Source organism: Dromaius novaehollandiae, chromosome W (assembly GCF_036370855.1).
Source record: "Dromaius novaehollandiae isolate bDroNov1 chromosome W, bDroNov1.hap1, whole genome shotgun sequence".
Lineage (NCBI taxonomy): Eukaryota > Metazoa > Chordata > Aves > Casuariiformes > Dromaiidae > Dromaius > Dromaius novaehollandiae.
In genome coordinates, this window is record NC_088130.1 from 23,014,085 (window position 1) to 23,040,066 (window position 25,982).

At 42.0% G+C, this 25,982-nt stretch overlaps 1 protein-coding gene across 3 annotated transcripts in view; it reads right to left on the minus strand.

Annotated features, from left to right (window-relative positions):
- Nucleotides 1-25,398, minus strand: part of LOC135324171 (multiple epidermal growth factor-like domains protein 10) — a 104,352-nt gene extending 78,954 nt beyond the window's left edge. Inside the window, exon 1 of one of the 3 annotated variants that reach the window (XM_064499866.1) lies at nt 25,230-25,398. The gene's annotated coding sequence lies outside the window, so the exon portion shown is untranslated. Of the gene's footprint in view, nt 1-4,582; nt 4,680-24,570; nt 24,634-25,229 lie in introns of those variants that run through there. The other 2 variants (XM_064499868.1, XM_064499867.1) reach the window with 2 other exon arrangements.
- Between the last annotated feature and the right edge of the window lie 584 nt (nt 25,399-25,982).

The window sequence follows — 25,982 nt, forward strand, 5'->3', positions numbered from 1 at the left end:
ATTTAACTTCAGTAACTTTCCTTTTGGATATATTTAACAAAACTTAAAATGTATATTAAAAAAAAAAATCATTTGCATGAACCCCCTAGTGTAAAACTTGATTGCATTCCAGATCTTTTGCTTAATTATTAAGGAAAATCAAAACAGAAAATCAGTACAACTGATTAGCATTGCTAAAGTGTTTATATTAGCAATAAAAAACATGGATGACTCATTTAACCCTTGCTATCTACAGTTTGCACTGAAATACCCTGTTCAAAGATTCACTTTTCTTATTATATATTGCTTCAACTATTTCATACAACAATATACCAGCATCTTCACTGTCTACATATATATAGTATATGGGGTTTCAGTACTGAAAATGCTCACACAGAGTGTGCCTTCTGTATGTAAATTAGTGATTAGGAGACATAAGAGGGAGTAAATAACTCCAAGTTGGAACCGAGAACTCGCCTGACCTGCAAGATACTGTATAATTTCTGTCTCCAATGCTGTAAACACATAAAGCTTTCTCCTCTGAGTGGCACAACTGACCTCAGTGAAAGAGAACTTCAAAGAAGCAGATGGTTCCCAAAATGCTCTCAACTATCCAGCAACATGTCTACATACACAGACAGAAACATCAAATTTTTCATACTGCACCTAAAGCAGCAAAATTGCAAAACTGCTGGCTGAGATAGCAGTGACAAGACCGTGTGCATGTGTAAGTTAGCAAAATGTATTTTCAGATCACTTTGATTCCCCACCAGCGTGTACAGCTCTTTCAGTGCAAGTGGAGTCTCTGACTTCATGATCCGATTGAACACCAAATTAATTTAATCCAGTCTAAGGCATTTTCCTGCCAGGTCTTTTTTTTCCCACTAAAGTATACAAGAGAATCAATATGTGTCCATAGAAAACTAAAATCTTATTGCCCCTTAACATTTCATATTACTCCTATTGGAGGCAAACACTTCAGGTTACAAATGTGCATGGTTCCTCTCACTGCAGCAGGATCTTTAAGGCAAGAACTGTGCAATGTGAGGTCAAGGGCTGTTGAACTCACGGACTTCTTCATTTCCACAGATTTTGAGTCAGGCGCATGATTTCAAAATGTAGCAGGAAAGTTATGCAGCTGCATGAAGCAACAGTAGATTACTCCCCTACATTTATGTAATCTAATTAAAGAAATTTAGCTCATGATATGTTTATTAAATCAAATGGAGGTGTTAATAGTCATCAGTAACAGCCACATTAAAACATTCAGCTGACAACCCCAAGACATAATTACTGACAAGCGTATTTTAAGATGCAGGTATAACAGGTGTGCAGGTATCCCAAAACCATACTCCCATAAATTACTGGTACTCCCCTAAATAATGGGAGCAAACACATGAACTACATTTTTCTCTCTAGTAAGTAGAGGAAGAGCCTGTACATGCACTGTATAAATACAAACCATTAACCACTATTACACATTATCAACACTGTTGGTAGGCACAGAGAAAATGCCTACATGTCAGATAGTTTTGCACACTTTTTGTTGCGGTGTTTTTTCCTAGAGTCCAGGATCAAAAGAAGAAAAAAATAAAAAGGCAAAAAAAATGCTTCTACTCTACGTACTGAAAACCGATATATGATTTCAAGTGAATCTCTCAGCACTTCCAGAGCAGAGCCAGGAGCACGACTCGGCACACACGGCCCCCCCCCCCCCGCCCAGCTTATGCTCTCTCTTAACAAAATGCAAATATTGGTGGAATTGGGAGAGTGAGGGCAGATAAAGCAATGCAGAACATAAAAGAAGTAAAGGTTGCTCAAGGCTGTGAAGAAATATTTTATGGTCAGCAAAACCAAGTGCTGTTGGTGAATTAAGCAGGATTAGACCTGCATGAGCAACAGAGAATACTATGATACAGTTGCTAACATGACATAAAGGACCCAAGACCAAGGGAAATGCTGATGTAGCTTTTCCATTACTGTTGTGAAAGCATTTTTAACACTGCAACATAAAACATGCAGCAGAAACATGCCATTTAATTAGAAGAGGAACTTCAGGATTGTAAGATCTTCTTGCAGTCTGCCATCGTATCTCTAAGGTTTTACAATGGTCATTTCGGTCTTTCTGCAGCGATATGGCACAGGTATTTCAATTTGCTCTGGGCTGTACTGCCATGGATTGTTTTTAATTACATTTATAGTGCACTATCCTGCATATATGGCAAATGCTGTTTTTTTTTTTTTAATCTTCCTTATATTCATCATACGTAAACTTTCAGACTGAATTTGTGAACTACATGGTCATTCCTGGAGCCTCCCTTGCAGGTCTCTTCTGCCCTCACAACCTCCAAAGCAGGACAAAGCTGGCATAACAGACTCAGTGATTGCTACCAGCCAAAGGACAGGATGGCTCCAGATGAGATACAGGCTTTTTGCACCATTTAAAGATTTTCTGGTGCAGAATTCCTTGGTTCTTCTCTTCACTTCCTACTTGGTGTTTTTCAAAACATTATACTGTTTTCACTCCTGATGTTGAACTCCTTTAGCAGGGGCACAATTTGTTTATAAAAATCATCTCTTAAACTCCTAGTGCCAGACAAAAGCAAAATTTGAACCTGACCTAATCTTGTCAATGATGATTAGTCTCATGTTAACTTCTGACTATGAAAAAAAATGATTGCTTTTATTGATTACATTAGAGAATTAATGGGTGAAGAGCAGAAGGCTTTTTTCCTTTGGAAATTAGCAAGTCAGCTTGACGCTGTGTCACATGAAACCTAACTCAACAAAGCTCGTATGAATTAACCTGAATAGCAGCGTTATCACACAGACCCTAGACCAGCTGAAGAACTATAAACAAGGCAAATGTAAATAACCAGTAGTTTGGTTAAGTTAAAAGGCAGTCCTCCTGTAGGAGACCAAAATCAGTGTTAGATTTACAGAACAACTTTATCAACAATCTGTAGAAAAGACATAGGCAACATACCAGTGTTGAATTCACAAGTGATATTAAGTTGAGCAGCACGTCTGATAATACCAGGAGATCGAAAGGTAGAAAAATAGCAGAATGAGATTCACAAAAATAAAAAAAAGGCTAGAGAATAATCTAGAACAGAGACATTCAGTAGAAGAAAGATACCTGCAAGGCAGCAACGTCTAGAGAGACCTAGAGTCATACTAGACTGCAAATTACATATGCACTTGCAATATAGTCCAGCAGCTAAAAACCTTTCTTTTTTTGAGCAGCAGAGGCACCTCACCACAGGACAAAGAAGTAATGGGCGCTCTGGCCACAGCCCTTAGGACAAAAGATATGCTATACTGTGCACAGTTTCAGAAAGATGAGAGCAAATTGGAGGGAATTCAAGAGAGACAAACAGAATGGTTTTATCCGAGGGTAGGTAACTCGTGGCATTATGAGCCGGGTGTAGAAAAGCAGGAGGGAAAACAGGATACATCCTGACAAGAGGTGCTGCAAGGAGCCACCCCCCAGAAGAAGTGACTGGTCTTCTCCCAGACCCTCCAAATCTATCACTCCAAAGGCATCTCCTCTGAGCTGGGGGCTCCCACAGAGGCTCAAAAGAGATGAGTACAACTCATCTGGCAAAACTGGGACTTCGCGTGACAGAAAATGTCAAATCTAACCCTCTTAGCTTGTGCTTCCTTACTTACAAACCTTACTGCACATCTGAACATGCACTGACAGGTAGGTATGCCTTCAGCTATGCACTTACTGACAACTTCATCTTGCTTGCTGAATTTGCTAAATATACGACTAACCATAAAATGCAGTAACCCAGTCATAGAACCCTCCTCCCCAAAACAGAGTATTAATTTCCTTATCTCACATTCTAGCACACAAAAGCAACAGCGCTTCCACTTTTCCGCTTCACGTATGTTTAGCCTTCTACTATGCTTTTTCACCTTGTAGATCTATGGCAGCCGATTATGCCAATTAAGAAAAGTTTAGGCCTACAAGACAAGGCAGGTATGTCCCAGGTGTCCTTTCCCAAATGCTAGAAGGTTTTTTATGAGAATGAGCAGCTGCAAGAGATGCTGTTCAATGGTTGTATTGCAGAGACAGTCTCAAACTTGAGATCTTCATACAATGCTGCTTTTCTTTCTCCAAGCACCATGTTATTAAGAAAAATAGAACAGTAATGAATTGCAGTTTTTCTTCAGTTTAAACAGCCCAGATTATTTTTATTTTTCTGTCTTTTTAATTAGCATCTGTATCTAAGAAAACAAGGCTTATGTAATAATAGTATTTGTATATGTGTATATGCATCCTCATGTCCAGTAACTCCCGAATCCCCTGGCCATTTCAAATAAATTTGACAGAGGAAGAACTTTTGAAGTCATTAAGTTCCAGAGAATCCACTGATAACCCACAAATCTGTAGGAGATCAGGCTTTATTGGTTGCATAGCTCATGAAAATATCCATTCTGGAAGCTATGACATCAGGATTTTTTAAGTAACGGTATCATTTCACAGGCAGCATGTTTATGCTGTTCCTTCTAAAAATAAAAACAATAATTATTATTTTATCCTAAGCAAAATTTTATCCTAAAGCACCCACCTATTTCAAGGGAAGGCACTTACCTTCTACTTAAACACGAAAACTTTCCGGTGGAAGCCTGGAGAGGTCGGCAGGTGTCACACAGCACAATGTTTCACAAGAAGTGTCAAATAACTTCTCTTACTGCAATTATAAGGAAATTTCCATTTCCAGAAAGAAATCAGGTAATTATGCAGGTTGGAGTCGGTATGGGAAACAGAAAGCCTTAACTCTCAGAAAAGGCCAGCCTTGTACTAGCAGCGCCACACTGTGCCGCAGCACAGTCCCAGGTGGCTGGGCCCTTGCAAGCCTGCACCCCCCAGCATCCTGCTGCGGTGGAGACCCAGGAACACAGCGCTATTCCATCACCAGCACAAACTGGGTCTGCCAGGGCCCAGCACTTCCCTGCAAGTCACTCGTCAGTATCTTCTACAACATTTATTCTCACCGTAAGAGATCAGATGAGAGTTTCCCTAGCATCTTCTGGACTGCTGAGAAGTGAGACTCTCTTCGGTCTGCCAGATTCCCTTAGTGCCATGCAACGCACTCTCTGTACAGCAGGTTTCCATAGGTGCTAAGCCAGCAGAGATGATAAACCCATTTATCAATCCCCTTCTCCTCCCTCAAATCAGTATTAAAAGGAGAGGGAAAGAAAGTTCAGTGGAAGTCAAGTTTGTATGGGGCAAGGAGGCATGGCAAAGACAAATATCAGTGTGCCAGATCCTTTGCAGATGGACTCATTATTATTCCTCTGGGGCAAGCTGCCAAACATCGCAAGTATGGGGTCACTTCACTGTAGCTCTCACTGTCCACTAAATCAGAGCTCTGTTTGGATACAAAGAAAAATTTTTCAGACAGACAAGTATTGGTTTTGAGCATATCAACTTTTGATAGCATAAGTTACCAATAGCATGTGGAACTGTATGCGTAAGGACTATTCACGTGGGAAGTCTGCAGCATGAATGGCTAACAAATAAATCTTCTGGACAACCTTGCTGTCCAGTTAGCATCCACCCAGATGAAAAGTTACCAAATAAAGACAGTCAAAGCTGTCTAGAATTCAAACTAAATTATCTGAAAAGAACACTTTCAGAAAATGAAATGCCAACTAGAATACAAAGTCTGATATATCTTCTTTAGCACAAGAAACATTAAGTGACCCATATAAAATTACATCAAGTAAATATATTTATTACCCATTTCTGATCTGGGCATTACAGGAGAATAATCCGTTATTTGAACATTTGGAGCTCTGGCCAAAAGAAAAGAAAATTCCTCAAGATGCTTAATGTTCCTTTACCCCAAGCTAAATAGTGAAAGAAGAGCACATATGATTGGACAGAGAATCTATATGTGGCATGAGGAGGGACAAACAAAAGAAAATTTGTTCATGAAAAGAATTTATAATTAACCATTTCTGTAAACAGAGATCACTGAAAACCTTCACAGGCTGTCTCAGGGTCAGATTTTTAGGTAATGGCAGTCTGCAGCTTGTCATCGAGGGAAAACTTGGAATCCAGAGCAGGTTCCCTCCTCCCCTCCTATGGGTAAAAGGCATGCAAGAAACCTGGTTTTAAAAAGGCCACCCTGAACAGTCATGTCTTACTTTTTGTCAAGTCTGGGCAGATTTTCAGAGAGCAGAGTTTCCCAGCAGACTGCCTGTATGGTGGCAGGCTATTTTTGCTTGCCTCTGAATGTCCATTTTGCCTTTTTTTTTTTTTTTTTTTTCCACTTGGTAACAGCATAGTGACACATCATCTCCGCAGCCATGTGTTGCTTTACCCATTAGGCAGACCTCGGAGCTCTTCCTCCTCCCCATGCCAGCCCCTCTCTCCACAGCTCCCTACGGTGCACTGCACTCCCCCTGCCATGGTCCCAGGGCTGCACAGCTGCCACAAGGATGTCTCTGGCCACGTATTTGGAAGAAAACGGAGAAGGGACACAGGACAGGGTGCAGTCGGGGAAGATGCTGGAGCTGGCTGGGATGAGGCGACCAACACAATGAGCTGCAAGGGCTGGGGGCGAGATGGCGGGCATGAGCTTGCAGGGCTGCTGTGCGCGTGGCGGCATAGACACACACCAAGAGCTTTCAGCCTATACACACATGGCACCTCTCAGCCCTGCACATCTTTCCCAGGGCTGCCGTTGACAGTCAAATGTAATGAAAGCAAATAAAATACGTTGTAAGAAAGGCTGTAAGGTGCAGGGCTTGGTCCAGACATATCCACACACATGGACTCCTCCCTCCTCCTTTTATTATCAAATAATGTATTTTGTACCAGCCCCTCCGCCTGTATATTAAGCCTAATGTCATTTTAATGGTACCTGCCATGGACGGCTAGAACACTAGATGTACATGTTTAAGGAAAACATGGCCAGATGCACATGTTTAAGGAAAGTTATTTAAATTATTTCTCATATTAGATGTTACTGGCATGTATAAGAAGGTTTATTACAGAACAACAAGATTAACAGAAAAGCCCCCCCCCCAAAAAAAACTGTATCCAATTTTTAGCACAGTCCCTTAATCAGATAAAATCACCAGGATTTGAGGATACCCTTTACAAAAGCAAATATGAGAAAGGGATACTGTACTTATGGATGCAACTGTGAAAACTTTGTGGTTGCTGACAAGCTGCCTGGGACAATCCTGTGGTTGCCTAAACGCAGATTCCTTGCTTCCATTTCTGCGGAAATATTCATTTATGGCTTCATCCTCTCTTGACCGTAGCTGTTGTGAATCTTATTTCTCTGTCATCTCAAGTACCAGCTATATATGTAACATATCACTTCCAATTTTCTACCATTGTACAAAGGAGTACAATCACAGGTCTTTGACAATTCCTTTAGCTTCCTCTTTATTTTTGTACCCATTTCAAATGTGTCCTCCCTCCTTTAAATGTTTTTTGCTTTCTTGTTTTTAACTCTTTTCAAATGCCTCCTCTACCTTTTTCCTTCCCCCATTATACACATTCTCTCTCTCCATGTACATTTCCATCACACGTTAGTCTTCTCCTAACCAGACACAGGCTCCATTATCACTGAAAAAATCCTTCAGTCTGCAGTTCCCCACACTTATGATAGTCTTTCCCTGGGCTCTTTCATTAAAAAAACCACACACATAAACATCCTCCATTTATACCTTCTAATTGCTAATAAATGGTTATAATTTGTGAACAGTGTTCACAACTAACAGTGTTTCAGAACACTTAACTTTGTAAATCATCCAAGGAAATTCCATTTGCACAGAACGCACTAAACAAAAAGTTGTTATTCCAGTTCGCTCCTGTTTTCATGATTGAGACTGAGCATTTCACTCTTGTAAATTCTGATCACCGTGCTTTGTTACAGACTTCAATTTCCAAAGATCAGGAAAAAAATAAAGTTAATTAACTCCGATGCCATCTTATTCTAACAATCTATGTAGCCTCTGAGCATTTCAATGTATTGCTTATCAGCTTTTATTTCCACCTCCAGCAATCTAGTTCAAAGCATCCATGATTCATTGCACAAGGTCCTCCCACGTCAAAATAAGTCCAAAACATACTGATAGAGGAACAGGGAACCCAGAAATGTTTTCATCCACATAATACTCATTAATTTCCTCTATCTTCTATTCTGGCATTTGCAAAGGTTAGAATGGATAGCATTCCTTCATTTTTCCTCAGAGAGGAAAACGAAAGACTAGAATGCAAAACCAAAGAGCATGGTTAATTCTAATTTTTTAAACCAAATCACAGTTAAAGGGACAAACTCTATTCCGTTAAAGTCAAAGGGAATTCTGCCCTGAACAGCCTGCACTGAGGCTACACACTGTGACCCGATGAGACCATCCTAGAGAGTGAGCAACATACACGACAGTGATGTTTCATAGCAAACCGGCCTAACACTGGGAGCTCCCTTCAGTGCATCTTTAGGGGGTTGCTCCTAGCTGGGGTAAATGAAAGGAGCTCTCTAGACCATCACATGCTAGATCAAACCCATTTTATTTCTCACCCCTTTTCCTCTCTCTCCTCACCACACTTAATATACTGCTGCTAAAAGCCCTGGTAAGATGCCATCAAGTGATCCCACTGTGTGCATTTATACTGATGGCTGCTCTATCTCGATGCTTTTTCCCCAGGGGAATCGGGGCAAGACTTAGTTTTATTCTGATGGTATGCCATTCATAACGCTTACGATCTTCTGCAGTTCTGAAAACAACGCTCATGTCTGTGAGCCTCTCTCTACAAGCCCTGACCTTTCCTTACTAGCTTGTTTGACTTGCACTGCTCCTTGATATTACCGGGTGATGACTTGAATTGGTCTCACTTTCCTGTCTGTGCCCTTTAATACCCGCAGACAAATAATAATGTGAACAACCACTTAGGGAGTAGATGAACATTTAGGATATCTAAACCTCAACACTTCTTTTCCTCTTTTAAAAATCATTCAAAACAAAAACTTTGCTTGCAGATGTGTAATTTTAGTGCTTAGTCTCCTTATTTAGTCAGCAGAGACAGAAATTCAGCTTGCCCAGAGATCTGGAACAGTCTCTTGCACATTTGCACGTGTATATACGCATGTACATGTACACAGACACAGTCACAGACTCACTATACTCTTAGCTAAGTAGTTGAAGCTGGAGGAAAGACATTGTGCTTTAGTGAATAAATATAAAGCTCTACAAAATACAACTGCTGCCAATACTAGTGATCGGTAGTAATAAAATATGTTCTTTCCAGCAATGACAAAGTAAACAACTTTGCACTTTATACATAGTAACAGTCATTTCATATTGAAGTTTCCAGTTGTGATTTATATCAGTCTCAGTTTTCTCTTACCACAATTCCTTAAGACATCCCAAATCACTAAATGCTTAAATTAATTTCTTTTAATGATCGACCAGACTCTCCTTTAAAAAAGAGTGCCTGGTTCATCACTAAAAGAAACTAATGAAGGCAATTGCCTTAGAAACTGTAGCAATCAAAAGAAGACCTTTTTGGTTGTAATTAATATTTTTTTCAAGATAATTTCTCCTATTAAAATATGTTAATTCACTTTGGTTCCAGGTTATCTGAAACCTTCCTAAAAGTGCTGTCTGGTGCTAATTCCCGCTGTAAGCAGTGTAATTTGAAACTAGAAGAATCAAGACTGCATTTTTATTAACTTGAGCACAGGGCCCTAAAACCCCCAAATTATGATCCTTTAGGACACATGTTGCATTCTTTAAATCTGTATCTCTTTGCAGTATGGGATGTAAAAGGACAGCAGCAGCATGAGCACATATCTGTCATTACAAAAACAGTCTATTCATAGCACTGTCTGATAAAGCACCTTTAGTAACAAGGCACCCTATTCAGAGATCTGATTTTTACAGACATTTGTATGCCAAACTCAAAGAATCTCTATGATGGTGGGTTTAATGAGGTACTTTGTTATTCTCTGTAATAAAAATTAAAAGAGAGAGACAGAGTTCTTCAGCTTAATTGCCACATCTGTTATTAGGCACTTTACTGTGATTGACTGGAGAGTGTGTATCAGAGACTGTGCCAAAAAACAGGCAAACTTTGTAAGGAGACTTACAGCCCAACTGGTATTAGCAGCATCTTTGTTACAAGTTCTACTGCTGCTCAGTTAAAACTACAGAAACACTGGCCTTGGTTCAATCATTCATAAAAAAACAGATACTGTGAGCAGTGTGCAATTTTTTAAAAATGGAAATTTAAAACACTGGCCACTTACAGAAGGAAACAGAATGGTCATTTGAATGCACATGTAAACATTTCTTAATTAATGAGAGATATAAGCAATCCACAGTGCCAGCCAGGTCAAAATTTCATGTTCAGCAATACATCAATGAACAACCAACTGAGAGAACACTGAAAAACACTGTAATATTTGTAAATGGATTGGACAGCAGTAAGGAAGCTGCTGTGAAGAACAAAAATGAAACGGACCTCTTCTGATCTGTGGAAATTTGGGATGAGACCTGAAATCATTCACAAAACCACTTGCTTCTTCTGAAAAGGAGGATAGCCCAAGAGTATTCAGGCCATCCCGGCGGAGAGGGTGGCTGCCTGGCCACCTTGGCCAGCAGCCGGCATGGTCGTCCTCCCAAGCAGCACCACCAGGTGCTGGGTGAAGAACCAGAAAAGCAGACTGCAGCAGAGGTCAACGTAAATGGGTACAGGAATGCAAAGTCTGAGCAGAAGGGAGTGATTAGAGAAGCCACCCTGAGGCATCGCCTCATCGCCTGATGCCAGGATGAAGTGAAGTCCTCCTCCGGTCTACTGGGGTAGGCTGGATGGTGCTGACAGTTGACTTTTCAGATTCATGGTCATGACACCTGGTGAAAACTCCATGCCCAGGCTGGCCCATAAGCACTATTATATTCTTTTCACTACCAGCTGATCTTCTTTTGGCTCTAAAACCCAAGCTATTAACATCTACCAGTCCTGACATAGCAAAATGACTCTGAGCTTATTCAGGCATTCTCTCTTGACTAACAACTTCTTTCCAATTTCACGCAGCCTTTTTACTAAATGCATGGCAATGTATGTTGCTATTGTTAGCAAGGAAGATGGACAGGCCAGCTGCCATATTGCTTAAAACTACATCTTTTCATCCGGTAAAGAGCAAGGGATTATTTCACCTTCCTTACCAATTTTCTGCATAGCTCTAGAGAGCGAAAAGAAAGGTAGGAATGCGTAAAAGAGCAACAAAAACTGTATCTATATCCATTGCATCCGTTCTTGAAAGGCGGAAGGATGCCCTCTCGATGAAAGCCAAAGGAAAGCTGTCTACTGTGGGCTGGGCAAAAGACGGACGCTTCGTCCAACTTAACCTGTCAACTGCCTGGTGAGCTAGTTCATGAATAAATCTTTCTCCTCTCTAGAGGGTAGACTGGGACACTAATCCTCTCCCTCCAGGAAGGCAAGTGACCATTTTCTGGGAAGAGTCTCCCCCGCTGGGGGAGATGAGCCAGGGCAGATGCTTCTCTGCCACCCTCTGAAGGTCTTTGTTGTGCACTCGGGGAATCCAAGGCTGGTCCAAATTGCAAAGAATTCTAGCAAGTTACGTGTGGCTCCCTGTCTCTTCCCTCCTCTCCCCTCTTTAGGGGTCTCTTCCCTCTCCTCTCTTTTGCAAGTACCTGATCTCCCTGAATCTCTGTTTTAGCAAGAGATAGGATTCACTTACTTAAACACACTTACTTTCAGGTATACATTATGTAACAATCTCACATATTGTATTTTTATCAACATAAAAGCATAAGATCTACAACACTTTTTTTGATATCATAAGGCTTTTTGCTCTGCTGGCCACTACTCATAATGACTCTGCATAGATAAAATACAAGGAATCTAAATACTTTATCTACTTTCATAAAACAAATCAGCTGCAGAGCTGGAAACAGTATTTAAGTCTTCTAATCTACATTTGCAGGCTACCCGTAGGACCCCATTGTCTCCAATTTTGCCACAGTGGCAATAATCACGTGCATAGTGCATACAGTGCATACCATGGGTGTAACATCATTATCAGAATTATGAAATGTATGTTTTGGGGCTTTAGACATTTACAAAGACATTTACACAGCATCACAACTGAGAATTTATTTTTAACAGATTGAGGCCATCTCGGAAGAGGCCAGTAATGCCCTCTTATCTGTCCGCTTTTCCATTTCTTTATTTTTCCCATTGGTACTCTTGTTGCAAACTGTACGGAAGAAAAACACACATATAAGAGAAAACCTGGACGTACTAAACTTTAGTATTTCCCTGGAGATAGGCAATACAACAGAAAGCAGGTTAATTTTTGGAAACATACTAAGAGACTCCCACAGGAGGGGAAGAGGAAGCTTCAAGTACAATCTAGGATGCAGTCTCCAGAGATGTTTCTGAATGCCACTAGACATTTTCAGAGTGACTGCAGCATATTTCTACTTCACTCCAAAATATTCCTACAAAGAACAAGAGGAGGAAAGCTAAGACTGCTTTGCATCTTCTCTCATTGTCAGAGGAGAAAGAGCATTTCCTTCCTGCATCCCAGCACTACTTCGCAAAACCAAAAAAACCACCCCCACAAAAACAACACTAATTTCTGAAGTTGATCCATTGCCAAAACAGAATTGGAGTTGTGAAAGGGTGGGGTATGCATAGAAAGGCTGACAGTCTGCAAAGGCACAAAATATTCTTAAAATATTCTTAAACATTTTAGGGGTGCAGACCAGAACCCCGAATCTGGATGTTTATCCAAATCACTGCATCCTTTGAGGTTCATTCATCATAAACATGTATCTTGGCTGTTGTTATTCAGACATAATGTGAATTGACAAGAACTGCTGTTGAGCAGGAAAGAATGGGACATATCTTAAAATTCATTAAAGTTGCAGAGGAGTAATACTGTTTCAGTGCAGAGATGAAGTCTCCTGACTCCCTGAAGTGGGTTCCGGGGATGGAAAAATCTACTGACAGCAGCAGGGATGCTTAAAGCAAGGAAGTATCTCTTTCGCTGTGATTTTGTTTTGTTTTCCAGTAACTACTCACTAAGTTTTCTTATACAATAATTAAAAATACACTCTTTGTGTGTGCCTTTAATGTAAAACAACACTAAAGCATGAAGTGCGCTAATGCTGCTATGTATTTGCAGCAGAATTCATTACACAGTTGGAAATTCAGTTTTTTCCTTTTGTAATCTATTAAAAGAGACCAGTTGCTTTGGCTTTGGAAGCAGCTTTGGGATCTGGACAACACAGTCACACAGTGCTCACAGTCTACACAGTGCATTACCTAGGCACAAGTGATCTGTGTGTGTGTTTTGCTTGCTCCGTAACTCCACTGATTTCACTTGAGTTATTCCTGGTTTACTCAATGCAAGTCAGAAAACCAGGCCTGCAGCCTCTGTTCATATTTCTTTAATTTAAAAGAAATAAAAATAGATAAGAATAAAAACACTCCACCCCTTGCACACAGCATAAATCACTGTGAAATCTAGCCCTCAATTTAAAACACGCATTTCAATCTCACTGGCAGGTATCCTTCAGAAACAGTTGTTATTTACAATATCTGTCTGGAGGGGGGAAAGAAAAAAAAAGATTAAAAGATCAAGTTACTCTTCGCTTCCAAACAAGCCAGGCCACAGCTGTACGTCAGATTCGGAGCAACTGTTCCGCATGCACACAACAAGGCCCTGTCTTCCCACAGGGTTTACTCAGGTCATCCGCATGTGGCGCGGATTAAAGGAGCACTAAAGCTCCATTATAAAGCACACTAAACAGCAAGTTAATGCACCAAACTTTGGTGCCACTGGTAAATTCCTCCATCTGACACCGTCTTGCGAGAGGTCTCCCCGGCTGCATGGGGGAGCAGTTCCCCATTGCTCCTCTCTAATGCCCTCGGGGGGTGTGGGGGGGAAGGCCCAGATTGGTTTTTCAGCCTTTACATTTGTACTCATCTAAATAGAAAGAATTAGGAGGGAAGTCTTTGGGGGGGGGGGGGGGGGAGAGGAAGGAATACTTAAAGACTACCTAAGACATAGACTATGATCATTATATTAACAGAGTAACAGAACTAGAGAGCTTGTGCAAGTTATGCAATTTTCTTTAGAAGTACCATTCTCAAAATTGGAAAGACAGAGGAAAATGCAGTCTCCTCATGGAACAACTGCGTAAGACAGTCCAAAGGCTCCCTTACAGAGACGTTTCCTAAATTTCCCAGGCGGGCAGCGCTCCTCCTTCCACAGGGGCCAGCAGTGCCTCGCAGCCAGGGCCCCCCAGACAGCGCCGGGCTCCCCTCCCCGTGGCACGGCCCTCACACCCCACCAAGGGTCAAAGTCCTCCCGGATCATCCCTGCTCTCAGCACCTTGCTCCTGCCAGAGTGGACCACAGAGATGCCTATGACTGAAGCCCAAGAGGAAGGAAAACGATGCTGAAGGTGCTCTGAAAGGGACAGATGAGACACTTGCCAGTCCCGTTGCATTTGGCAGACCATTAGCCTCGCTACACCCCGTACACACATATAAGTTAGCTAGAGAAAGCAGCAAAGCTCTCACGTGCAACGCGCTTCAGAGAGCCAGCGCTGGTGGGACCAGGGAGCAAGCTTTGCTCCTAGACCTCTTGTTCATAAACATAACCTTAAGAAAGACAAAATATTTAATACTTTGCAGTTTCTCATAGATCATACGCAGAAGATTGCCTCACGCACAAAGCAGCGGCAGCAATCTAGCCACAGGTGCTTAGTGCTGGCAGATAAGTCAGTATTTAATTTAAAACAAAATTCTTATGCATTCACAGCAATTACCTAGTTAAGCAAAATCTACTATAGTAATAATTGTGCACTGCAGCGTACAAAACACTCTTCCACCATGGTATTGCCAGAACTTGCTCCAAAGCGCTAAGAAATGACGGCATTAGTCATTTGTTCCACCTCTCCTCCACAGTCCCCAACCAACACTCAGTCAAACTTGGATAGATATTAATTACTTCTTAACTATTTCACTTGTCCCATCTCTAGGTACGTAACCTCTGTCAAGGAAAGGGGACTAGGAAGAAGCAGTAGGGGACAGGTAGTCTGATGGAAGAATCTTCCAGGACTGACGGATATTCACTTAAAAATGCAAAGCACATGAGAGAGGACTCTGGAAGTAGCGTCACGAGATTTGGGGCACATAGGAAGATGGTATCTTACCAGAAATGGGTAAATGGGACTCCCATTCTAGAGTCCACAAAAACTCCGTTTAGGCTTAAGTGTCTGTTTATTCCTATTACACTTAACCAGATTTTCCACAAAAGTAAGAGCTACTCTAGAGCGGATACAAACTGAGAATATTAGTGCATCCTAACAGGAGAATTGTTGAACACAATTGATTCAATGCTTCAAAAAGATTTCACGGAAAGATGGGAAAGAGTTTAGTTTGCTGAGAGTCTCCTAGTTGCAATATAAAAAATGAAGATTTCAAGAGTTTCAAAGTTCCCTGTATTTTTGATGTCACACAATACAGTAATTTAGACACTTTCAGTGTGTCAGAAAACACCAAGGACTGGAAGACCTGATGGCATCAAACAGGACTGTGGGAGCTCATGTCATGAGAGCTAGTGATGCCCATACCAAATTGCAAACAACAAGCCAGAATCATACAGCACCATTTCAACATTATGCCCTACCCATACTTTTTAAAATACAGTCAAGCATCCTAGTCTTTTGTGGTCCCAATCACAAACATGGTACAAGCACATGTGATCTGAACAGTAAAACATACTTTGGACAAAAGTTCATTTGTCCAAATTTAAACACCACTATTTGGAAATAACGTCCTTCAGCTGAGTAAAAAGGCCACATAAGAAACTGTGGATTTCAGAATCCAGAGGCTGTTTGCTTTGCTATCTTTAGTAGAAGGACAATTTCCTGTTTCATATGACATGGATTTTTTAAGACATAAGTAGTGACATTATAATTGAAAGGATTCTTATGCACAAAAAAGTAATTATATGGATAATTAAAATCCATTGCAGTACTAAGGCTGTGCTGTGGCCTACAAACATTCCTTACCTACAGCCCAGACAGAGATCACAAGCGTCATTTCCATAGCGCTTGCAAGAGGAAAGGAAAGCCTCGCTTCTATGTGGCCTGACACTGTTCTAACACAATTTAAAAAAAATGATTACTGATCTTTTTCTTGAGGACTGTTGGAAAAAGCAGCCTGTCTAACCCAGCTCTGCCCTTGGGAAGCATTTATTCACCTAAATTACTTGGCTGCGCTCTGCCAGTGCGATCGCTCTTCCCAGAAGGTTTCTCTAATCAATGAGATTGGTCTCTCTTTGACACCAGCTGGGCAATACCCTCACTATTTTCTCTCCCTTAAGAAGATTTACCAAAACATACAATTTAAACCTTGGAGAAAGGAGCTGGTCAGGAGTCGAATTATGCCAGCCTCAGTCCCCGAAGCCAAACACTTCCTAGTATTTTCCCAGGAGTGGTGAGACTCTGCACTGTCCCTCAGGCACACCAAAGTCAAAGAAAGAAGCCAAATCCACCATCCCAAGCATCAGGCCAAAATTGGTTAGGATTTTTATTGTCATGTAAACTTCAGACAAAATCATTAAGCTAATTAATTCTGACCCTTGATCACAACTTGGCATAAAGAGCAATTTGTGAGTGCAAGTGCTGAGGCCATACGAACCCTGCACGCACTCCTGAGGGCCGCATCGCTGGAGCCAGCAAAGGGCTCACTGCCGGGAGCAGCAAGCATACAGCTGGATGGAGTGGGAACACAGCCTGGCCCTCTACTCATGCAGATGGAGGTGACAAAATCATCCGTGTCTAAGGCACTTACACCATGTAAATTCAAATAGAACTATCTGCATACAATGTTTTCTGATGTATCGTTTTTACAACACACACAAAATACAGCCTAATGTTCTTCAGCTTAATTTTTGCTAATATGAAACTCTTAATATGGACGTAAGTAATTTTGGTGTCTGCCTCTCCCAAAAGTATAGACAGAAGTCCTCCACAAGCAAGCCTAATGACAGAGGACTGAATAAATAACAAGATGAATTATTTAATACGATTCTGTTACCAGTTGCAAAAAATGCTTTCAGATTTCTCTTACCACTTCAAAAGCTTCTCTAAAGTAAAATATTCACTAGGAAAGTGTAAACAAAGTGGGGGGAAATGTGTCATTATAAACAAAACAACTGCAGAATATGAAGTAACAATGTATTTTGAATTTCTGTATTCAAAAAGTATAGCAACAGTCACAGCAAAATGAAAAAGCGTATTTGGACTTTCAGCGAAGTTAAAGGAATTTAACTTACTGTACCTTGATTTTATACTATTACAACACATCAAACAAACAAACAGGCAAAGACCTCTCTGTAAATCACATTTCCCTTAAGTGTTAGGAGAAAGTGCCATTCAAAAGCAAAGACTAGACAGAGTCCTCAATCAGAATAAAATAAAGGAAACATAGAAAACGTAAGGCAGTAGTTACAGAATGAGGTGAAAAGCCCTCTGCCCGGTGTCACCCCAAATGGCTCTGGTAGGCACCGGGTACCACCTCCTGTGCACCGGAGACCAGAATCCAGCCTCCAGGGCAGCAAAAGAGAAACAGTTGTTTTTAAACAGATACATTTCTAATTGAAGAGCTTTCCGCTCCAGCTGCTTTATCCTATTTTTTAAATAGATTTACAACGGGTGACGCAAGTACACTGCCTTTGGGGCCAAGACTACCACAGCTTACAAGTTGTGAGGGACTTTTCTTCATGTATCAAGTGCTCTGATTCTTGCCTTGTGGTCTTGAAGCCTTTGAAGAAGATTTTTTTAAGTCACCAAAAAAAATGCTCCCCACTAATACACATAAGGATAATTTGTGCCTACGTTCTGGTCATAACAAGTACGTATTGACAGGGAAACGTAGTCTAAAATTTTGTAAACGCTTTAGCAGAAACTATAACTCAATTATATAGGCTCAAAAGCACTTTGTAGGAAACAGTCTTGCTGGAGGAAAAGGAACTGAAAGACCTACTTGGTCTGTTGACATATACTGTCTTATTTTCACCATGTTTGTTCCCAATTCTACATCATCTATTATCTCCTGAACCTTGAGAGCAGATTAAAGACGTACACAAACCTATTCTATCATTTTGTAGCTACACCGTAACTGGACCCTGGCACACATGAATGCATATACACACGCATACATGCCCTTTCTTTTTCAACATGGAGCTGCTTTCAGTGTACTCACTTTCTCGGGGCTACCAAGTTTAGTTTGACTATTGGCTTTGGGAGGATCTGCCGCTGGCCAGCCATGCATAATGGCCTCTTTGTCTAGCTGTCACATGAACAGTGTTGTGTTACAATTATTGTCACTTCAGGCTTAAACTGCAAGGCATGCTTTCACACAAAACATTCGCTCTCGGGGCTCTTTTTGGCAGAACCCAGTGATCAAAACTCTTTTGCTCCTTTTTAGTTAGTCGGTTTGGCAACTCTGAAACTTTAAAAATAAGTTTGCAAAATCTCTGATCCAAATCAACTGATTCTAAAACTTCTCTATAGGTCACACCAAGAAACAGGCAAGTAACATAAAATAGCCACCGTTTAAATCATTATGCATGAATCAAAACCAAATGCAAATGTTGAGCCACATGGTTAATAAAAATAGACTGCCAGGGTACAAAAGGCCTGAATGAAGCCAACAAGAGCAAAACACAGAAATAAGTTGGATAGCCATGCTTAGTTCACCTTTTGCAGTATGTGTGGTCATAAGCATACCACCATGGTAGTAGGATCTCCCTAAAAACAGTTTAAGACAAGACATGTACAGCATCGCAGCTGCAAATTCCTCCTCTTCTGTTCTCTTAGCTAACCATACTGTTCAGCTGTATCTATAATGCAAGGCAGATGCACCCTGCAGTCCTGATATTTAGATATGAATTATGACCGCATCCCAATTGCATGTCAAAATGAGATTGCATTGTGCAGCTTCCCCTGGCGCCCACGGGCTCCCTGCGGAAGAAAACCCCAGCACACAGGCAGAGCGGGAGCCGGGGAGCTTTCGAATAGCTCCCACACCATGGGCAAGCACAGTAGCAGAACCACAGAGTATACTTGCCATGCAGTATTGCCATACCCCCTGCATGCTATGGCTGGTAATCTCATTATTACTTTCCATAAGCCCTTTTGATAGAGAAGGATTTCATTCCAAATAGCAGTGGGGAACAGGAGAAAAACTAAGTCAAAGTTACCTCCACCTTGAATATACAGCTCAGAAAAGTGTCTGCAAGAAAAAATTCATACCAAAATATTCCTACAAAGTATGAGTAACTTAAAAGATGACAACAATATTTCTATTTAAATTCTTTAAACTCACTGAGCTCCATTGCTACAGGTTGCTGATGAGACTGTCTCATAAGAAAGTCCCCAAATTAGATAAACAAGATTTCTATAAAGGAGAAATTTCAAAACATGCTGTGAATATGCTGAACTCCTTGAGACTCTCCACAGATGTGTTTGTTTTCATTAATGCAAAAATCTTCTCACGGAGCTAAGACCTAGATATGTGAAGAACTACATCCTATTGCCCTCTCTCAAGCATTCTGTGCTGCACATATCTCCCTTGTACAATTACCTGCAGAATGAAGTGCTACTTGCTTTGGAGAGGACTAACAGAATCTGCCCCTAAAGGAGATAAGACTGACTCGGCAAGAACTCATAGCATAATGTCTGCAATGTATGCAGAACTTTAAAAAGACAATGTCTTCTTTAAGAAAAAGCCGGCAATATACATCAAAAAATAAACTATCTTTTTTTTTAAATTGTTTCCTGCCCAGTTCAGTTTTCTTTCCTTTGCAGTCCTCTATTAAAGCAACATATAAGCTCATCTGCTGAACTGATTCAATATCCATCCTGCTATTGCTCACTGACCTGTCAGTTGCCTTAAACACAATGCATCACCCTCTTTGTTTTGATCATGTTTTCTTTCTTTAGCTGCCACGATCTCTGTGTTCCTTACCTCTTCTGTTGTCCCTTCAAGCACATCCTCCCAAAGGTCGTCTCGATGCACACCGCAACCTCAGGCTGGTGGTGCTTGCAAGCAGAGCCACCAGGCTGGGGAACTGGCCCCTTGCCTCTCACCTGGGCAATGCCACCCACAAATACAGACCCCACCTTCCGTATGCCTCTAAGGTCATTACTCCTCTGCTGTCACATATTGTTTTATTTACCTCTCTTTGGAACCTGAGTTTCAGTTCACTGCAGCCGTATACTCTCCTCCCTTCTGTGTGCCTTCCCTGTCAGTGTGGACCACCATCCTTGCAGTCCTTCAGGCCAGTAACAGGTGAATCACCTCAAACTTAGCCCCCTGAGTACTCACACATTTGTACTTCAGATCTTCTGAATATTTCCTGCAAATATCCAAATTATGGCTTTATATCCACACACATATAAGTCTACCTATTCTGTCACCCATTCGGCTACTGCAGCTTCTTTTTCACTGATCAGTAATTTGACTGATGCCTTTTCATGTACCTTCAGAAGTCTCCTACAAAGATTATCTTTTTTCCATGTGACAACATGTCAGTTATTTCACTGGCCACACTATCTCAATTGCTTCCTGTTTTCAAACCCCATGTCTTTCATGGCACCTTCCCATTTCCCTCTCATTTCTTGTACTTATCAAGAAGTTGACTCTTTCTTCAGCAGAACCATGATACCAGCCCTCACTGGTAACAGACTAATTTTTCAAACGAGTATGTTGGTGCTGACTCCTATTTGAAACCTTCTGCTTGGCAGAAACAACTTGTTAACACCTGAAAAGCCCTTTTAACATTTTCATTTCTATGATTTTTGTGAACAGTAATACAACTGTAGCTTGACAGCTGCTGTCATGATTTCATCATCCTTCTCTCTTTCTGTTGTCTTTTGTCTTAAATTTTAGACTATAAAGTCCTTAAGGTGGGATCATTGTTAAGCTTGTTCTTACTATTGCTTTTGGCTGTTCATACAACTCCTGTAACTGGAGTGGTGGGACACTACAACAGTACCACAGCTGGTAGCCGTCCTAGTGTTCCTACCATAAACAGAACATATTATTAATATAAAGTCTTCGTATTCACACTACTTTGCAGGAGTTAATTTGCATCTTTGTGTTCTGTAAAAAGAATTCAGTAGCATTAGAAGAACTCTTTTACAGCAATAGAAAAAAGATTAATCATCTTTCCTGAGGTCATAGCGAGGCAGGGCAAAGTTAAAATTATAGTTTCTGATTCCCAGGTCCATACTCTCTCACTGTCTCGCACATCAAAAGGGCTCAGAAATAGTATCTCATTGGTGCCTATGGACTACTTTCTTTGATAATCAGATACAAAACACAGATAAAACATGCATGAATCCTGTAGGATGTAGCTGCCTGCCTACATTTTAATATAAACCTAATGTGTACATTCAAAGGAATCAACCTTAAACCCTTACACAGGCAAAACATCAATTAGAGACCAGACAGTCTGAATGAGTTAATTAACAGGAATGCTGACACAATCAATAAAACTGTTCTAGTAAAGCCAATCTCACCCCCCAGAATACTCTTCCTGTTTTTCTGACAGGTGGCTTAGATGGTACATACTCATTTCATCGGAAAAATATTTAGAATAATCTGTGTCTTGATACTCTCATATATGAAAAAAGAATTTAATTATATTTAAGCTTATGATATACTGATTCTAACACATATTTCAAAGGCAAACATAAGAACCAACTACTAAAAGACTAATCTTTTAAAAATACTATAAATCAGGATCAAATTCTATTAGGCTTGCTGACAATGAGTCAGTAACAGCTACTAAATAGTGCAATCTGGTGCCTCTGGGATCGTGTATTGAGTGAGGTGCTACTTAACAGGAATAAGGATATAAGAATCTTGTCCATAATTCCATTACTCCATTTCATTCCAAACCTAAGAAAAGGTTTATAATTTGATTTTTTTTAATAATATGATTTTTATCACTAAATAGCGTATTTCATTACAAAAATGAACACACTCAATCACATGAATGTTATGGTGTTTTCTACAGGCAAAAATCAACATATCTCAGTTTTTGACTAAAACTGTAGTGCATATGCAAAGAACCTGTTTTTCTCCCTTCTCAAAAGCTGCTTACTTTCCCTAATGAAAAGAAGTGCAAATGCCTAGACAACAAAAAGGTACGTAGAGGCATGGTGCAAAACTCCTGCCAAGTAATCTGAATATAAATTCAAGAAACCCTTACCAGCTGCAGTCAAAAGCCCACTCCAAACTCTGTTAGATGTTAAGCAAACTTAAATATGTTAATGCATGGTTCCTGCGTTCTTTGCATAGCTGAGTTAACTGCTTTTGTTAAACTGCACTTGCTTCCCTAGATGTATGCCCTCATTTATTAGAATAGGTCCTTTTGTGAAAAGCGTGGTTAAGAAAGTTCCTGACAGACTGCTCATTAGACCAAATTTTTCTGTTTACCTGCAAGTCAAGAACAGCTCGTTCACCACTATCAGCCCTGCACACCCTCCTCCCGGCGCTCCCGCCCCGAGGAAACGATCCCGCGCTCCTAATTACATTTTAAGTGCAGGCATTAGCTGTGCATATTTTAGCTAGAGCAGCTCCACTAGGGAAGCAATGGTAAAACTTACGGAATAGGCAGGGCTAGGACGTCTTTGCTGTCCCCGTCTTTGAGGCAAAGGCAGCTCAGTTTCTGCCACCGGTGTTGCCTCTGGCGAGTCACAGCTAGCACGGTCGCAGCACAGCCCCTGGAGAACAGGGCAGACTCCGGACCATTTCACCACCTGACACTCAACACATACCAGCTCTGATAAGCGATTTCAAGGGAAATTACACAGATACAACCAGCTCACTTCACACAGGTCACTGAGCAGCCAGCAGGTGAGAGCTTCTTGCAAGGTATGGATTTGAATCAGTGAGCCAGAGGGAGCAAATTAAATCTTGCCAATCCTGTGAACTACTCAGCTTCTACCTGAGACTTATTTCAACCTGTAAGACTGCACACTTACAAATGCACCTTTAAAGAAGAGGAATTCAATACTGCGCTCTCTCCAGAGTGTTATTACCAACCAGTACCTCCACAATACAACTAATCCACGTCTTGTGGAAGCAACCTACATTTAAATTTGATTGTACAAGGCACATGGTGATTACAGTCATCTTTGTAAGAAAAATGAAATAAATTTTACTAGATAAGGTCCCACATTCTGAAGCTGTGCACGAGCGTGAGTTATATGAACAAACACATAGAAGTTTGGGTGTAAATTACATTGTTTGTCCAGCTTATTAAGAAATTCCGAAGCACATCTGCCTGCCTGGCATTTCTGACCTGAGATGGAAAACAAAAACAGGCCTCCTAACTCCATTTTATTTACAGTGCTATTGAGTAGCAACCAATATAGATAATTCGCCCACCCTGCCTGCTACTTTCCTGAATGCTGTTTCCAGCTCAGACAGTTGCACTGCTAGAAGAAAGTACATAGCTAATTATGTATGCTTTCCTCCCGTTATTGTGTTAGGGGGCACAAATGCCATTCAGGGGGGCTGACTAAAGCCAGCCTGCAGTTTCAGTCTCACATCAGACATGCTGCTCAGTCAAAGCACCCAAGACTTCTCAGCATAGATCAGTAGCTGGGAAACAAATTTTACTCTCCAGCCTTGTTTGTTGTTGTTGTTGTTTTCCCAAGTTGCTGGACACTAACATTTTCCTAAACAAAGTCACTACATTAGTCTGCTTTCCAAACTGCTGCTGCCAAAGCTGAGTTAAAAACCTAAGAAAATATGCTATGGAATGTCTTCAGCACTAATGGCATATTCCAAATTGAGGTTTTAGACCTCCCCTATAATCAAAAGTACATACCTGATGAAAAAGCTGTACATGATACACGAATTACACATCTGCTTTGACTATGTGAAAGTACTCAGTGATTGGCAAGCAACATCTAAGAAATTTGTAAGCTTACAAATGAATTTGTATTCCCAGCTCATTCAAGAAAAGGGAGCTGCAGTTTTTTCCCCTAACTTTTCCGCAGTTTGAGCCTATTTCTTGGCTGAAACAAAAATAGGAAATATTTACACTGCAATGATCGTAGCCAAAAAGAAAATCCGTACAGGATACTACCACACAACTGAGAATTTTTCTAGGCAGCTTGTGCTGAAAGACATATGCTGGACCGAAGTCAAGTTATTAAACAGACGGGCATTTTCATGTGCAGCTCACGCCTACTTACGGGCAGGCACAAACATCGCTCGCGGCAGATATACCTTTAGGTCCACTCTGCGTTCAGGACGACCCAAAGCTTCCCAGGAAAAGGAACCGCAACCTTAAAAAAGGCATCTTCCGCGCAAACCCCGCGCCCCGCCGCGACCTCAGCTTTGCGGGGGAAAGTGGCGCGGCCCTAGCGCGGCGCCCCGCGACCCCCCAACAAAGTGGCGTTGGCGCGCGGCCGGGTCGCGGGGGAAGCGCTGGCCGCCGCGGGCAGCGCCTGGGCGAGGGACCCGCCCGAGCCGCCCCAGCCCTACCTGCGCCGCGGGCCCGCGCCGTCCTGCGGGGCGCCGGGAGCCGCCGGCGGCGCGGCCCCTCCCCGGCCCCGGCCCCGGCCCGCCCCGGGAGGCGAGGCGAGGCGAGGAGAGGAGAGGCGCGGCGCGGCGGCCGCCCCCGCCCGGCGCCCCCTTCTCCCCCAAAGCCCCCCCTGCACACCCCGGGGGTCCCAGCAAAACTTGAACGGGGACCTGAGGCGAGGGAGGTCCCGCGAGCGCGGCCGGGGCTGGCGGCGGCAGCAGCGCTCGGGGCGCGCCGCGCTTCGGGGCTCCGCCAGGGGCAGCTCCCGCGGCGGGGGCTGCCTGAGCGAGGAAAGACGTCACTGCTTCTCCACGCCGATGTATTTGTGCATAATTAGGTGGAGATGCTTGTCCCCCCCCCAGATAGCTCAGCTATAGGCGGGCAGGCGAGCTGCTTCGCCACGCAAGTTGTAGTATGCGGCACGGGAAGGAAAAGGGTTCGTGAAACTACTGGTGTCTCCCCACAGCAAAGAACCCCAAACTACTGAAAGGCTGGTAAACGTAGTCCCACCCTCACCCCCATCCCCGCCCCTATCTTAACACAGCTTCTACATAACAAATGTTAATGTATTTTAAATGTAAATAGCAATAACAAATAACGAGGAGAGTAGCTAACTTACCAAATTAACTGCTACCAAGGGAAATCTTCCGCCCTGCATACTCGAGGAGGACCATTTCCACCGGGGGGTAGCTATCTCGGCTCTTTGCTCTCCGCACGCGGGCAGCCTGTGCCATTAACGACTCCCCGGCTCCACAAGAGAGCAAGCGGGTGTTATTACTGGGGCTATCTGCTGGCGAGCCGCGATGTGCGAGCAGCACTCCGTCTGCGCCAGTTTGACAGCAGCGCAAGGCAGAGCGCAGCGCTCTGGCGGCGGCCTGCGGGGGGATTTCCTGGGAAGCAGTGACACCTGCTGTTCCCGCACGCCTCAGCCTTTCTGCCGGGAGGCGTTTAAAGACAATAAAGCCGCTGTATAACCGCTTTGCAAACGTTAGGAAATTTGATGCACTGTTTCAAGGTCTATGGATAATATCTTCATTTCATAACAAAAAGATTAACCCAGATCTTCTGACACGTATGTTCCTATTCCTTGTATCACATCCTGTTAGACATCACGGCAGTTTTGCCCTGATCGCAACCCTAAATGACTAAAAGCGCTGAGAAGTAAGAGTAAAATGGTAAAACCTGGAAAATAAATGAAAATTTTCATGCTGATTCAAATGTTATGGTCAGATCTTTTAAGGCAAGCCAGAACAAAATGGGAATTGTATACCCAAAGAACTGACCTAACCAGCTAAAGAAGATCACTAGTGTCTGTTGTAGGCATATTACTTAAATTCCGTTAACTTCATCATCCTTTAAGGGAGAATTTATC